Source organism: Amblyomma americanum, chromosome 5, assembly GCF_052857255.1.
Source record: "Amblyomma americanum isolate KBUSLIRL-KWMA chromosome 5, ASM5285725v1, whole genome shotgun sequence".
Classification (NCBI taxonomy): domain Eukaryota; kingdom Metazoa; phylum Arthropoda; class Arachnida; order Ixodida; family Ixodidae; genus Amblyomma; species Amblyomma americanum.
This window is the reverse complement of record NC_135501.1, coordinates 163,509,412-163,523,335: the sequence shown is the minus strand read 5'-3', so window position 1 is coordinate 163,523,335 and position 13,924 is coordinate 163,509,412. Positions and strand designations below refer to the sequence as shown.

Below are 13,924 nucleotides of genomic sequence, written 5' to 3'. Positions count from 1 at the left end.
GTTGGGCAAACTCGTTGATAAGAAGAGGCGTTACACTCGATCAATCATAGGATTGTATCGGTTCCGTTACTCGCAAATTATTTATGTCGTGTCACGAAACCCATCCGCATCTATAGCTGGAGCACACCGGTCGCCGATTTCAGCTTGTTTTGTCTATCCATGCCCGAGCATTGTAACCTGAGCCAGGTCTGGTGGTATTTTATTCGTTAGCTTCGCTCCATCACCCTGCGCGCGTTTTGGACCTTGACTGGGAACTGCTATTGGTGACAGGTGGCGCCGATGGACAACCCCCTAGAGCCTACCTTGCTGGGCACGATCATCGAGCTGTTCGGCCACGTCCTCAGGAGCCCCAAGAGGTAATTCGACGCAGGCGGGCACACATCACAGCCCACGCATTGGCGACACATGATTCTGGGCAGGTTCCACATCAGCCTGGTGACTGGCAGGGGTGACATAGCCATGCAGATCAGCGTGCGGTTCGATATACACGCATGGCGGTCGTCAACTCGTTACGCAACGGCAACTGGGAGACTGTAGCGCGTCGAGTCGGCGCCAGTGCAGCAGGGGCACGACTTTGAGGCCATAATACTCATCGGTGAGATGGGCTACAAGGTATATACTAGCTGCTGTGGGAAGCTACTGCTGCAAAGCTGGGGCAGGTTCGCAATGTTTCTGTAGCGTCTTGTGTTTTTTTTGCAGATTGCACTCACGAAGCCTGGTAGTATGACTCCCTCGCTGATTGACAGCAGAGCTCTTGAACTTCTACTTTTTTTCGGCGGCGTTTCTTTTGGCAGTCCGCGCACAATCAGTTCCCTGCATTACGACTAAACTGGCTGAACCATGCATCTACCGGAACAAAAGTGGAATATCTCAATCCTATCTTCCATATATCAGAAAACACTTCTGCGATTGACGCATCCTAGCATGGCATCTTTCTGTGCAATTTAGTGCAGACGCAAAGGGAACTAAACCTAATTTGTCCAATCTGCGAAGCATGTCAGAAAAGGGCACAATTATTTTCAATTGTGCACAATTCTATAACGTGACATCGCATTAACGCAATTACTTTGTTTAAAGCAGAGCAAGTTTCTAAGTGGTGTTTCACATGCTGTAAATTTCTGTTTGTGTTGCAACATCCACTAACTTCCGTTGCAAAAATGGTTCATAGGCTGTCTAAGAATTTCTTATAGACTATTGCCTTCCTATATATATTTAATTTTGTGTATTCATAGTCTATAGGCTGTCTGTAGATGAAAGTCTACGAAAAGTGTATGGGCATCAATCTATAGATATCATATAGCCTACCAAAAATGTGGGTATAATCTATAGATCGTCTATAGAGTTTACGTTGCCTAAAGACAGCCTATAAAATATATCTATAGACATTATAGACAAAAGTCTATGGAGAGTCTCCAGACTGTCTAAAAACATTTTAGTAAGGGCGGCCATCTTCTCTGGTGCCAACTCAATCTTTGAGATCACTGTGCCCATAAGACCTAAATTAAAATTGTGCTCACCGTGACCATCCTGGTTGATATTCTCATTACCGCCATAAGGTATTACATTTTATAAACTGGTGCATTCAGAATACATTTGCTTGAAAACTTTCAACGTACACTCTCCCCTCGTCACTTTCTCCACGGCTTACGACATTTCCCGATTTGGCCCCTACCGACGGAGAGATGCATTTCGGCCGCAGGTAGGATGTGCTCCTGGGCAGGCCCGGCTGGGAGCACATCCTACCTGCGCCAGAAATCACACCCGGGTGTGATGCCGAAAAGAGCATTATCAAGATGGTTGGTCAGGGCTCGGACTCTGGCCAAGTAGCGCTAGCTCTTATCCTTGGCTGGTACCTGAAAAAATTTCGTGAACATTGGCTGGTACCCTTGCGGCAGGTGGCCTTCAACCAGCACCTTTTTGCTGACCTCAAGCACCGGTTGCACTACTCCAAAGTGGAGAGGCTCAAGGTGGATGGCTGCGCCACTCTTCACCGTATCGAGCAAAAGCCGCCGCTGGAATCCTTGGTAATTGCGTGCGTGAAAGTGGTCGACCGCACTAAGTAAGCCATCCAAGCAGTACATGTAATTGGTTCGATATTGGAAAGAGATGGCTTCACACTCGTCCTTTCAATGACCAGCCATTGGCAATACATTCCCAATATTGGGCCGATTGCCTCTGCTGCTTGGGCTGCAGTATCATGTTTGAACACTACATGATCGTCTTCCATGTACCATGTCTGCTTCCACTGATACCCAGGAAAGCAGAAAGAAAATGTTGTTTTTGTAGCGAAAGCTACATTGGCCACGAACTCGCAGTTTCGCCGTGCTCGCATTCCCACCGTGGTCGCACCGCACCCCGTGACTGGTCACGTGACCAACCGCGTGACAACTAGACAGACAACCAGACTAACCTGGACTTGCAATCAAGATTAACCAAGGCTAACCAAGCTATGCCTTAGCTTTCGCTACGTATATCCTGGCATAGCCGAGCTAAGCCACTGCCATTTTTTTAATGGATGTGTGAAATGTGGATTTGCCTGCATCACTACCTAGTTGAAAGGACGAAATACACCCTTGGAGGGAGCCAAGCAGATGACACCAGTGCATCGTGCATGGTCCTCTTCTGAGTAAACGCCAACGGTAACTGCCGCCAACTCTTCATTTCGTGGCCGTTTACACAAAAAGGAAAGCTAGAAGTATTTGTGCGAAAAGTTTTAGTAAGCGTAGCTTTTCAATCAGAGAGCAAATTTAGAATGCGCTACTAGGGAACACGTGTGTCACCCTTTTGATCACAGCTAATAGGAGACAAATGCCGAGAAGTTGACCGCAAAACCCAACACGGCCGGTCTTCCCTGTTACAACGACTGGAGCTGCCGGTTTGATGGGCGCGAACTTTACGCTGGTAAATGATAAAGGTGGTTTCCAAAATAGCACTGCCCTTGTGGGAAGGTTATGCGTAAAAATATTTTTCACGACACATTCGCACCATGCCCTGTTTGCTAGGAGCAGAAGGGACGAGGCCAGAAAATATAACCTATTTCGAAGACCGACTGGGACGTGTTTATGGACAGCTCTTCAGCGGGAAGGAAAGGAAGATGTGAATATATATCCTACAGAACTTTACACAACCCCCACGTACGCAGAACTATACCATTTATAGACTCTCAGAGAGCCCTCTGTTCCATTCAAAATCGCACCATCCCCCTCGACCGACGAGATTATCTGCACATTGGCCTTTTAACGACGCGCCCCACTGTGGTTACTCTGTGGTGGATACCCGGCCATTCAGGGATTGCTGGTAAAGAACTGGTTCATCAGGTTGCCCGTGATCTCCATAATCGGGCTCCGGGATCCCCTGGGACAGCCCATCGCCGAGCGACCAGGCGAACATATACACTCTAAACAAAAGGGAGTAAAAATGGAGCAAGGTGTATTCCCCTTTTGCTCCCATATAGGCCTATTCGTGTCCACAGTGCAAAAGCGCAACTTGAAGCACTATTACAGGCAGCTTCGGTATGATCTCAGTCGTCTTCCGTCTCCACATCCCTTCCTCGCTGTCACCGAATTCCACTTCCGGCGCAAAGTGCAAATGAATCTCGTCACCACTCTGGGGCGTCTCTACCACTTCCGTCTAGATCCGTCTTGTCCCAACTGTTCCTCCAGTCCAATTTATCCATATCCCGTTCAGTCACCCTATTACCCTTACCTTCCCGCTGTCTTTTGACGTGCCTGGCTGGAGTCCTCCACAATGGAGGGCATACAGGCGCGTAAGGAGGGCACCTGATCACAATCGCGAGTCCAGACCTGTGTTGTGCAAGAAACGGAGGGTCACCCGTTTTCCCTGGAAAGCTTTCTATCTCTTTGGTAGCTCGTACCAAGTGCAGTGTAAGGTCCGCCTCATGTGGCCTGCTCTTGAAACGCGCATCACACTGCGATTACGCATGGTCCAACAGTCTCATTGACGTGACAATATAAGCAGTTTGATCAGTCCGTGAATACAGTTAAATACGGGTACTGCCACATGAAAGCGAATTCTATATCAATCTGTTAGAGACTTACCTGGTTAAGCAAAAATTCAATTTGGAACACCGAAGGTCGTTGTCGGACCCAATCTTTCAGGAGCTCTATATTGAGGGCCTGATTGAGTTTCACAGATTCCTCGTTTACAGGGCCGTAGGCAAAGGGGACGGTGTCTAGATCACTCACTCTCTTTAATATACCCCTGGACTCTCGGACCGCATGAAATATTCGAACGAAGTCGTATATCAAAGCATCCCCCCCAAAAAAAATGCAGAAGTGTTTAGCTCTGCTGCATAATGCTTTGAGCTTAGCGAAAGCTGTCACCGTGCTGATGCCTGTCTCATGCTAATGCCTAAGATCTACAGTATTTCCGGCAACCTGAGCGACTCGCTACCACAGCCATCGCAACAACCACGTGGTTATACGTAGGCGGCGCTGGTTACCTGACCAGATGTGTACTTCCTACGCCGCTGAATTCACCAAGTAATCATCCGTAGAACACCTGTTGCTTTGAAAAAGAAAGCACAAACTTTTCTGGCCCGCCTGCGTCACTTGCGAGTCGCTACCACTGCACTAAAAAAATTTACTATAGACGCCTTGGATTTCAGTCCCGCTATAAGCGGGAGTTTATTGGACTCGCCATATTCGCCGCCATGATCGCCGCCATCATTTCTGGAGAAAATTTCTGTAATGCCGGTTCCGGCTTCTGCATTTTATGGTTGCACAGCTCTTTCGACGGAACTAAATGATTGGGAAAGCTTTGCACAAGCGCTTTAATCTCCTACGTTATATATGCACACTTGATGGTGGAGGCCAAGCTCAGATCATCAACCTGACTACACCCACTGCAGGGCAAAGGCCTCTCACATGTCTCTCCAATTAACCCTGTCCTCTGCCAGCTGCGCCCACCCTATGCCTGCAAACTTCCTAATCTGATCTGCCCACCTAACCTTCTGCCTCCCCATGCTACGCTTGCATTCTCTTGGAGTCAACTCCGTTAACCTTATAACTCCGTTACCCTTAAGGACCAGCGGTTATCCTGTCTTCGCATTACATGTGCCCTGCCCAAGCCCTTTTTTTCCTTCTTGATTTCGACTAGGGTGTCATTAACCCGCGTTTGTTCCCTCACCTACTCTGCCCGCTTCCGGTCTCTTAACACTATACCTATCATCTTCTTTCCATGGCTCGCTGCATTGTCCTGAACTTAGGCTGAACCCTTTTCGTTAGCCGCCATGTTTCTGCTCCAGAGCTGAGTACCGGTATGGTACAGCTGTTGTACAGCTCAGATACTTTATGTTAATGCAAGGCTCTCTTGATTTCGACTAGGATGTCATTAACCCGCGTTTGTTCCCTCACCTACTCTGCCCGCTTCCGGTCTCTTAACACTATACCTATCATCTTCTTTCCATGGCTCGCTGCATTGTCCTGAACTTAGGCTGAACCCTTTTCGTTAGCCGCCATGTTTCTGCTCCACAGCTGAGTACCGGTATGGTACAGCTGTTGTACAGCTCAGATACTTTATGTTAATGCAAGGCTCTCTTGATTTCGACTAGGATGTCATTAACCCGCGTTTGTTCCCTCACCTACTCTGCCCGCTTCCGGTCTCTTAACACTATACCTATCATCTTCTTTCCATGGCTCGCTGCATTGTCCTGAACTTAGGCTGAACCCTTTTCGTTAGCCGCCACGTTTCTGCTCCACAGCTGAGTACCGGTAAGGTGCAGCTGTTGTACAGCTCAGATACTTTATGTTAATGCAAGGCTCTCTTGATTTCGACTAGGATGTAATTAACCCGCGTTTGTTTCCTCACCCACTCTGCCCGCTTCCGGTCTCTTAACACTACACCATTCCTTTTTATTTCCGTAGCCCGCTGCGTTGCCCTTAAGTTGAACCCTTTTCGTTAACCTCCACGTCTCTGCACCATTAGGTGAGTACCGGTAAGATACAGCTGTTGTACAGCTCAGATACATCATGTTATTGCATGTTTCAGGCAAACTTAAAAGTATGCACACAAAGCACTGCGATTGTCCGGCCTGCTGAGAAATTATCATTGCAGTACCCACCGCTGCACATGGATGAATATTGGACCAGCTTCCAGTCAAATAACCGCGTGGTCCATCCAAAAAATCCGGAGCTGATGTGGCTTATTTGTGTACACCGTCAGGCACAGTTGACAAACAAAACGTTCTGCTTTGGCCAACGGAACATCGTCGCTGTCTGCGTGACGGAGGGTAAAGCATTGAGGAGTTCAATTAGGCGTCAGTATCAGCGGCGTGACACTGCGTTTTCGATTGAACAGTTTCAATATGACGAGTTCCATAATTCTGTACTTTTCCGTAACAAATTTTGGGATTTACTGCTCAAAGAAAGTGTTTTTCCACAACAGCTGAATGTTGCAAGGATATCAGTTATATATAAAGGAGATTGTCAGAATGATTTGATGATGATGAATATTTATGGCGCAAGGGCATCTATGGCCAAAGAGCGCCATGACACAAGGTATTTTTCAAATTCTCAAGGTGGGGTCAGAGACCCATTTTTCAAGTAGTTCGCCCTAATGAAGCCGAGCACCAGACCAGGGGAAAGCTTGTACCCATTGTATCACCGGTGGGTACCCGGCGGCACTGGGGATCGAACCCCGCACCTCCCGCGTGCGAGGCGGATGCTCAACCACTTGGCCACCGCTGCGGTTCAGAATGATTTTAACAACTATAGACCAATATCTGTTCTGTCTGTGTTTGCGAAAAGTGCTGAAGAAGTTATTACCTGCTTGGTAATTTTTTTAGACAAATCCTCAGTCATAGTAAATGCGCAGCATGGCTTTCAAGGGTGAAAGTCAATAGAGGCTGCTTTATTAAATATAAAAGACACACTACTCATTAATATTGAAAAAAAATTGGCAACACTCGGCTTGTTCCTAGACTTTATGAAAGCGTTTTATTTCGTTTATCACAACATACTCCTTAGAAAACTTCAGTTTTATGGAGTACGTGGTACTGCACTCCAACTAATTACTAGCTATCAGAAATCGAGAAAGCAGTGCACTATTGTTAATGGTGTTCCTTCGGAATACGACTTAATACGTACTGGTGTGCCACAGGGCTCCATTTTGGGGCCACTTTTCTTCCTGGCACACATAAATGACATTGTAAGAATACCAAACACTCCTGAAATAATACAATATGCGGACGACATAAATGTGTTTTTTTTTTAGTGGAGAACATAATGAAGCTGTATTTAACAAATGCAATCTTTGGCTGGACGAGAGCTCTGTTTAGTTAAACGTTAGTAGATTAGAATTAAATGTCAGTAAAACAAAGTTTGTATTATTTAAACCTAAAAACAAGACTATATAGACATGGAACAAAGTATTATTTTTTTAAATAATGTTGTCCAACGTGCTGAGTCTGTGCGGTTCCTTGGAGCCATATTTAATTAAAAGTTGTTGTGGAATGACCAAATAAACTCTGTGCGATTGAAAGTCGTACGACCTAATGGCTTCATTAATAAATTTAGGTCTATTCTCTGAATTTGGTTAAAAGGCCAACTTTACTTTGCTCTTGTACAATCTCATCTTCACTACTGCCTTCTAGTTCGGGGCAGCACATCGGGCAGAAATTTGAAATCGCTCTTTTTGTTACGAAAAAGAGCGATTTGAGTCATTGCAGGTATTTCTCATCTAGAGACCACAGTTCCACATTGGGGTAGCTCAAAGGTATTAAATATTTATAAACTAAAAACACTGCGGCTTGCCAGTCATGCTCATCACTTGTTTTACAGTGGTGCACTTTCACACATCATGCACACTGACCAACACCGAAATACCAGCTAAGAGATTATTGTACATGGCCGCACAGAATAAGAACGAATTATGGCTCTCAAACTACGGTATACCGGATAACAGTTCTAAATTATTGCAAACATATAAAAGATATCATCCATAAATACAGAAATGTGCGCTTGAATAAGCGCTCATTCAGGAAAAATTTCAGGAAAAAATTAGCAGAAATGCTTTTAGTAGAACCCTCATAAACTTAACTCGTGAAAATGTTCCTAATCAATGACGTAAATGACTACTTATTTTGTTTCATTTCTTAACGTGCATATGGTCATTTTTAATTGTAATTCGTCTGTGCTAATTTAAATGTTACATTACTGTTATACATGTTACGCTGTGTTGCTGTGTCAGGTGCACCAGGAGGGAAGGGCCTCGTCAGGCTTGCTATCTCTTTTGCCCTCCCCCTCAAGCGTGTACACATGCTCGGAATAAAAATAAAAAAACTTCCATCCTTCGTGCCTACCCCTCACAAAGGCTCCCACACTAGGCAAAAAGGGGAAAATGCATGAATGACCGTTTGCGGGATACACAGTAAACTCGGAGCAGTTAGGTGGCTAGACATCCGGGCTTTCACTACATATATTTCGAACACTGCTTTCCGATTTTCAGCCAGTGTGAGGCCTCAAAGAGTCCTACTAAAACAGCCAGAGAATTAATGAAGGCTTACAAAACTGACAGACAAAAAAAAAATCAGCGCATAAGCAACGTGTCCGCAGCATTACAAGAAAAAGAGCTTTGTTTCTGAATGAGTGGTAATAAATTGAAAAAAAAACGTTTGAAATTGTTTTTGGTAGTATGTAAGTTCTGAATATGGCTGAAAAAACTTCAACTGTAAGTAAGCGCGCTTCTCTGCACGTTTATTGCTCGTACTTGTTTCTGCGCTGTTCCTAAATACCACACCAAATTACCCAAGCTTCCACTTTGATCAAGAAATCTGCCGCTCACTAGTTCTCTAACTAGTGCTCTAAGTAGTGCTAACTAGTGCTCAAGGGGCAACTCGAGCCGACTCGTCATAGTCGCCACTAGAATTTCTTTCGCGACGCTGGTTTCATCGTACGCAGGATGTAATTGCGTATCTCCCTGGATGTAAGTCGGTGTTCGCCACAGTGCACTAGCGTTCAGCGGCAAAACTAACGCGGCGTAGTGCCGAGCAATGAGTGTTCGATTAGATGTGTGCAGTCATAAGTGCTGCATATGTTCACTTTGAGTGTTTACTTTCCTAGTTAGGCACACAGACTGGATTCCAAGGGAAGGGAAGCGTAGCAGAGGGCGGCAGAAAGTAGGTGGGAGGTCGAGAATAAGAAGTTTGTGGGGATAGGGTGGCCTCAGCTAGCACAGGACAGGGTTCATTGGAGAGATATGCGAGAGGCCTTTGCCCTGCAGTAGGCGTAGTCAAGCTGCTGCTGCTGCTGATGATGATGACAAGGTGTGCCCGACTATAATTTAACTGTTAAATGTGCTTACCTATTGGAAGTCTGAAAAGCTACAATTAATGTGAACGAATTATTTAGTCAGTGGCACAATGGCTGATTAAATTATTTGATATCATTAACCTGAGAAATTTTGGGCCCACTGAAAATGTTCGAAATTTGTCAGAAATTTGGACAAATCAATTACAAATTATTGCTTTTTTCAATGTTTAAGCTGAATAAAACGTTCTTATTAGAATACATTCTTGCGGTGATTTTTTCCTCCCTAAAGTGTCTGTTTGCTTTCCAACTATCTGTTTTCCTGTCTGTCGGGTTATCAGTTGTTTTTACAGATATGTCTTCAAAAGGGCACCTTAAGACTTATAGGAGACGTATAATAGCGGTCCTTCGATATCTCACGCAGGTTCTGGACTCGTCTTTCGATGTGTTCGTCAATGGGGAGCACAACCTGCAGTTCCGGCATCGGCTGCGGTCACTGCAACGCGTCAGCCACCTCATGGTTAGGGAGGATGTGCTGCTGGCATCTTGCAAGTTCCGCTGAAAAAGCTCCGAAATACAGAGCCTTTGCAGGAAGTCCGATCGGGGTTGTCCCCTTTAGGCCTGAATAAAGGTGCGATGACGAGCTGGGGTACAGGTATTGAAGAGGTCGAAACATCTGCAGACTTTTTTTAATGCGTTAGTATCACTTACCTCATCTTCGGTGGATATTGTATGCTGCTGCATGCCCCGTCGATACGGCCTTCGCCCACTGTTCACGTACCTGCACCCATTTCACCTCCAGAATCCTTATCCCACAAACAGCCCAACTGCATCCCAAGAAGCTCACCCAATGCCAGCCCACCTCCCACAACCTCCAGAAAACCTCAACCTACTACCCATCCGCCTTTCCCTCCACACATTCCACCCTCCAGATTCCTTCCCCCACCACCAAACAACCTACCTGCGTCTCGAGAAGCCCGCCCAACATCAATCCACCACCTACTACCTCCAGAAAACCTCAACTTATTACCCATCCACCTTTGCCCTCCACCCATTGCACCCTCTAGAATTCTTAGCTCACCACCAAACAACCCACTTGCGTCTCGAGAACCCCACCCAACATCAACCCGCCACCCATCCACCATTGCCCTCCACCCATTGCACCCTCCAGAATCGTTACCCCACCACCAAACAACCCACCTGCATCTCGGGAATCTCACCCAACACCAACCAACCACCTACAACGTTCAGAAAACCTCAACCCACTACCCATCCACTTTTGCCCACCACCTATCTTCGCCGTCCAAGAGCCGACTACCTACACCAACCAACCCAGCTCAACCCTACAGAACCCTCACCCGCTCCTAATCACCTGCCTGCACCCTCCAGAAGGCACTCTCTACCACCCATTCCCTCACTTTCACCATTCAGACTTCTTCACCACCGAGAAGCCCGCGCAACTCTAGCAAAAAATCGACGGCGAAATGCGGTTCGCAGACGCAACGTGAAGTCGACCATTGTACAAACGAGATGTACTTACAACCGATACTGCTAAAAAATATTTGTCGCCTCACCTCGTATGACTGCCTGTGTATTTTTTCGTGCTGTCTCTTTGGACTGTTAACTGAGGAGGGCATCACAAAAAATAATGCGAACAAGAGCGAGAAAAGCTGTTAGAAACAGTTGCTTAGTGTTTACTCTCTGCTGAGAAATGCGCTAAGCGCCGCAAGTACTGGAAGGACGATGACAATACTCGGTAAGGAATTATTACTGAGCTACTGTTGAGGTAGGGGGAGGGGAGAGGATTCTTGGTATTGAATGTGTAAGTGTTCGTTATATTTTATGTCAACTGAAGCTCTCAACATATTTCATGCAGACATCTAACCAGTGATCTCGGACAATGCTGCAATTTTGCTTTTTTTTAATGTATGAATCGATATCCGTCCTCTCTTCGAGTAATGTTCTTCAGAATCCCGAAAGCCTACCGTGAGGTGTGTGAAATGAACGTGGATGTTTTGTAGTACCTTAGAACCACGTTCTATATGAACTCTCCACTTTTGCATTTCGTTTCCTTCGGCGTCATGTAGTATTCAGGGTGTTACAGGGAAGACTAAGTAATTTTCAAAAATAGGATTTTTGACATAAAAATATGGCTTTTGCAACATGGTATTGCCACGCTTGGAGGACGTCAGAAAACCGGTGAATCATTTTAATTAGTACAACGGTTAACAAATTTTCAATAATTAACTTTCTAATTAAATTTGTAGCCGGTCACTATTAGCCGCCATATCAGTTTTTAGAATTTAGAAAACGTGATTACCCTCGGCGCTGTGGCCCAGCAAATTATGGCTACATCGTGCCAAAATGCATGAGCATTTGAAAAGCATGCAGGGAAAGCAACTCTTCCAGTGCAAGTAACTAGTCGAAATAGTCAAATCTTGTCGACCAACAGCGGCAAGGGTAATCGTGTTTTCGATATTCTAAATACTGGTATGGCGGGTACTAACCACTGGCTACAAATCTCTAATTTCAGCCAGGCGCCTAACTTTATTAGTTAAATAGTTAATTATTAGAAATTAGTTAACTACCCAAATAGTTCAGACGATTCACCTGTTTTCTGGCGTTCGCCAGCGGTGGCAATACCACGCCGTGAATGCCATATTTTTACCTCAAAAATCGTATTTTTCAAAATTATTTAAGTCTTCCCTGAAACACCCGGTATATCTCCGGTGTGCCGGTGCGGCCGTTATCAAAGCTATCTGCTACGCCTACATTAAGCTTAACCATGTAAGGTGCATTATGCAAAGCAATGTGAGTGCCCTGAGCAGCAAGGAAGACGTAGCGGTCATGGGCGCGGGAGGTGCTCTCATGCTGCGCTGCCACCTGTGAATACGGATCATGGTGAAGCTCCGTCTTGGATACGCTCCATATAACAGATGTCGCTGTAACTGATGTGACACTTGGACGGAGTGGTTGAAGGACGTACCTATCAGTTCTGGACAAAAGCACTTTTGAGCGGGAAACCACTCATGGACACAATTTTTTCATATAATGCAAGATTTCACTATAACAATCAATATATCCGCAGGTCACCCGAGTGCAATCTTGTGTTTTTTTCTATTCCCATTTTTGCTATCGTCAAAAGCGTTCCCCATTGGTTTTCTATGGCAGTCTTAACTGTTCGATTCGATCGCTAGAAACACTTTAAAAGAAGTATTTTGGTACACATCAGAATATTGAACCATTACCTTCAACATTTCCATCACAGTGTCTGACAATTTACCAACTTTCAAAAATTTTGCCCGAGACAGCGAGACTTGTTTGCACGACGCCTCTCCTGACTTTTTTTATTGAAAAACTGGCATTTTTTATGGTTTTCCTTGTGATGAATTCTTGCTGATGGGTAAACAGCTGACGGCCCCTCTCCCACCTCTATTAAATTCGCCCCTGATTTGGGTTGAATGTGACAGCGGAGTTGGCAGGTCTCTTCAGCAGTGCGGTATGTTTTATACTATTTGTGCTTCCAAGTGCCAAGCAGCATGTGCAACAGAATCCAGGCTGGTCCTGGCGGCAGCAGCAAATGGAGCCATTCAATTGGTGCCTAACAAATAATACACGAGTACTACGCAAAAAAAAAAATTGGCAGTGGCTTAGCTCGGCTATGCCAACGTATACGTAGCAAAAGCTAGGGCATAGCTTGGTTAGGCTTGGTAGGCGAGGAGGTGCCGTCGTGGCTGGTCACGTGGTTCGTCACGCGGCTGGTCACGTGACCAGTCACGTGGTGTGTCACGTGGTGCGGTGCGAGCACGGCGAAACTGCGAGTTCATGCCAATGTAGCTTTCGCTACAAAATATTTATATAAAATTCATGGCAAGGAACCTTGCTCCTTAACAATTTTGGATGCAGGTAGTGAATTATCACCAGGTGTTCAGCTCTTCTTTGCATCTGTCAAACACCGGATGTCTTTAAAACGGTGTGGCTTTCTTGGTTGGTTGTTTTTTTTGGGGGGGAGGGGGGAGGAAATGGCGCATTATCTGTCTCACGCATATCGGCGGACACCTGAACTGCGCCGTAAGGGAAGGGATAAAGGAGGTAGTGAAAGAATAAAGGAAGAAAGAGCTGCCGTAGTGGAGGGCTGCGGAATAATTTCGATCACCTGCGGATCTTTAACCGGCAGTGACATCGCACAGCACACGGGAGCCTTTTGCGTTTCGCCTCCATCGAAAGGCGGACGCCGCGTTTGGGTCGGTTCGTGCGCTCCCATGGAGAACCACACACAAAGTTTGCAAACACTTTGTGCAGCTTTTGCCCATTAAGATGGGAAAAGTGTAGGATCTGCATTGTACAAGACGCAAGACTTGCTGACCAAGCAAAGATTGCAGATTTTGTCCAAAATTCAGAATGACAGGTATAATCCATTAAATCCTTCTCATTTCTTTCTTACATCTTTCTTTCTTACGCATGCTTTTCATCCAAGTTTCGCACATTTGACCAGTTTAAGATCGCCGAATTCTAGAACCTCTGCAGTTGCTCTTTAATTCAGCTTTGATTATATCCGAAAAGCAGACGCCAATTAAAAGCAGATGGACAAAAAAGCAACTCCCGCGACCCGCTGTATAGTTGTATGCATAACATTTCTCGCGTTCCACGTGTGGCCT

At 45.7% G+C, this 13,924-nt stretch overlaps 1 pseudogene; it reads left to right on the top strand.

Moving 5' to 3' along the window:
- Nucleotides 1-279: 279 nt before the first annotated feature.
- Nucleotides 280-10,732, top strand: LOC144134304 (uncharacterized; annotated as a pseudogene).
- The last annotated feature ends 3,192 nt before the right edge of the window (nt 10,733-13,924 follow it).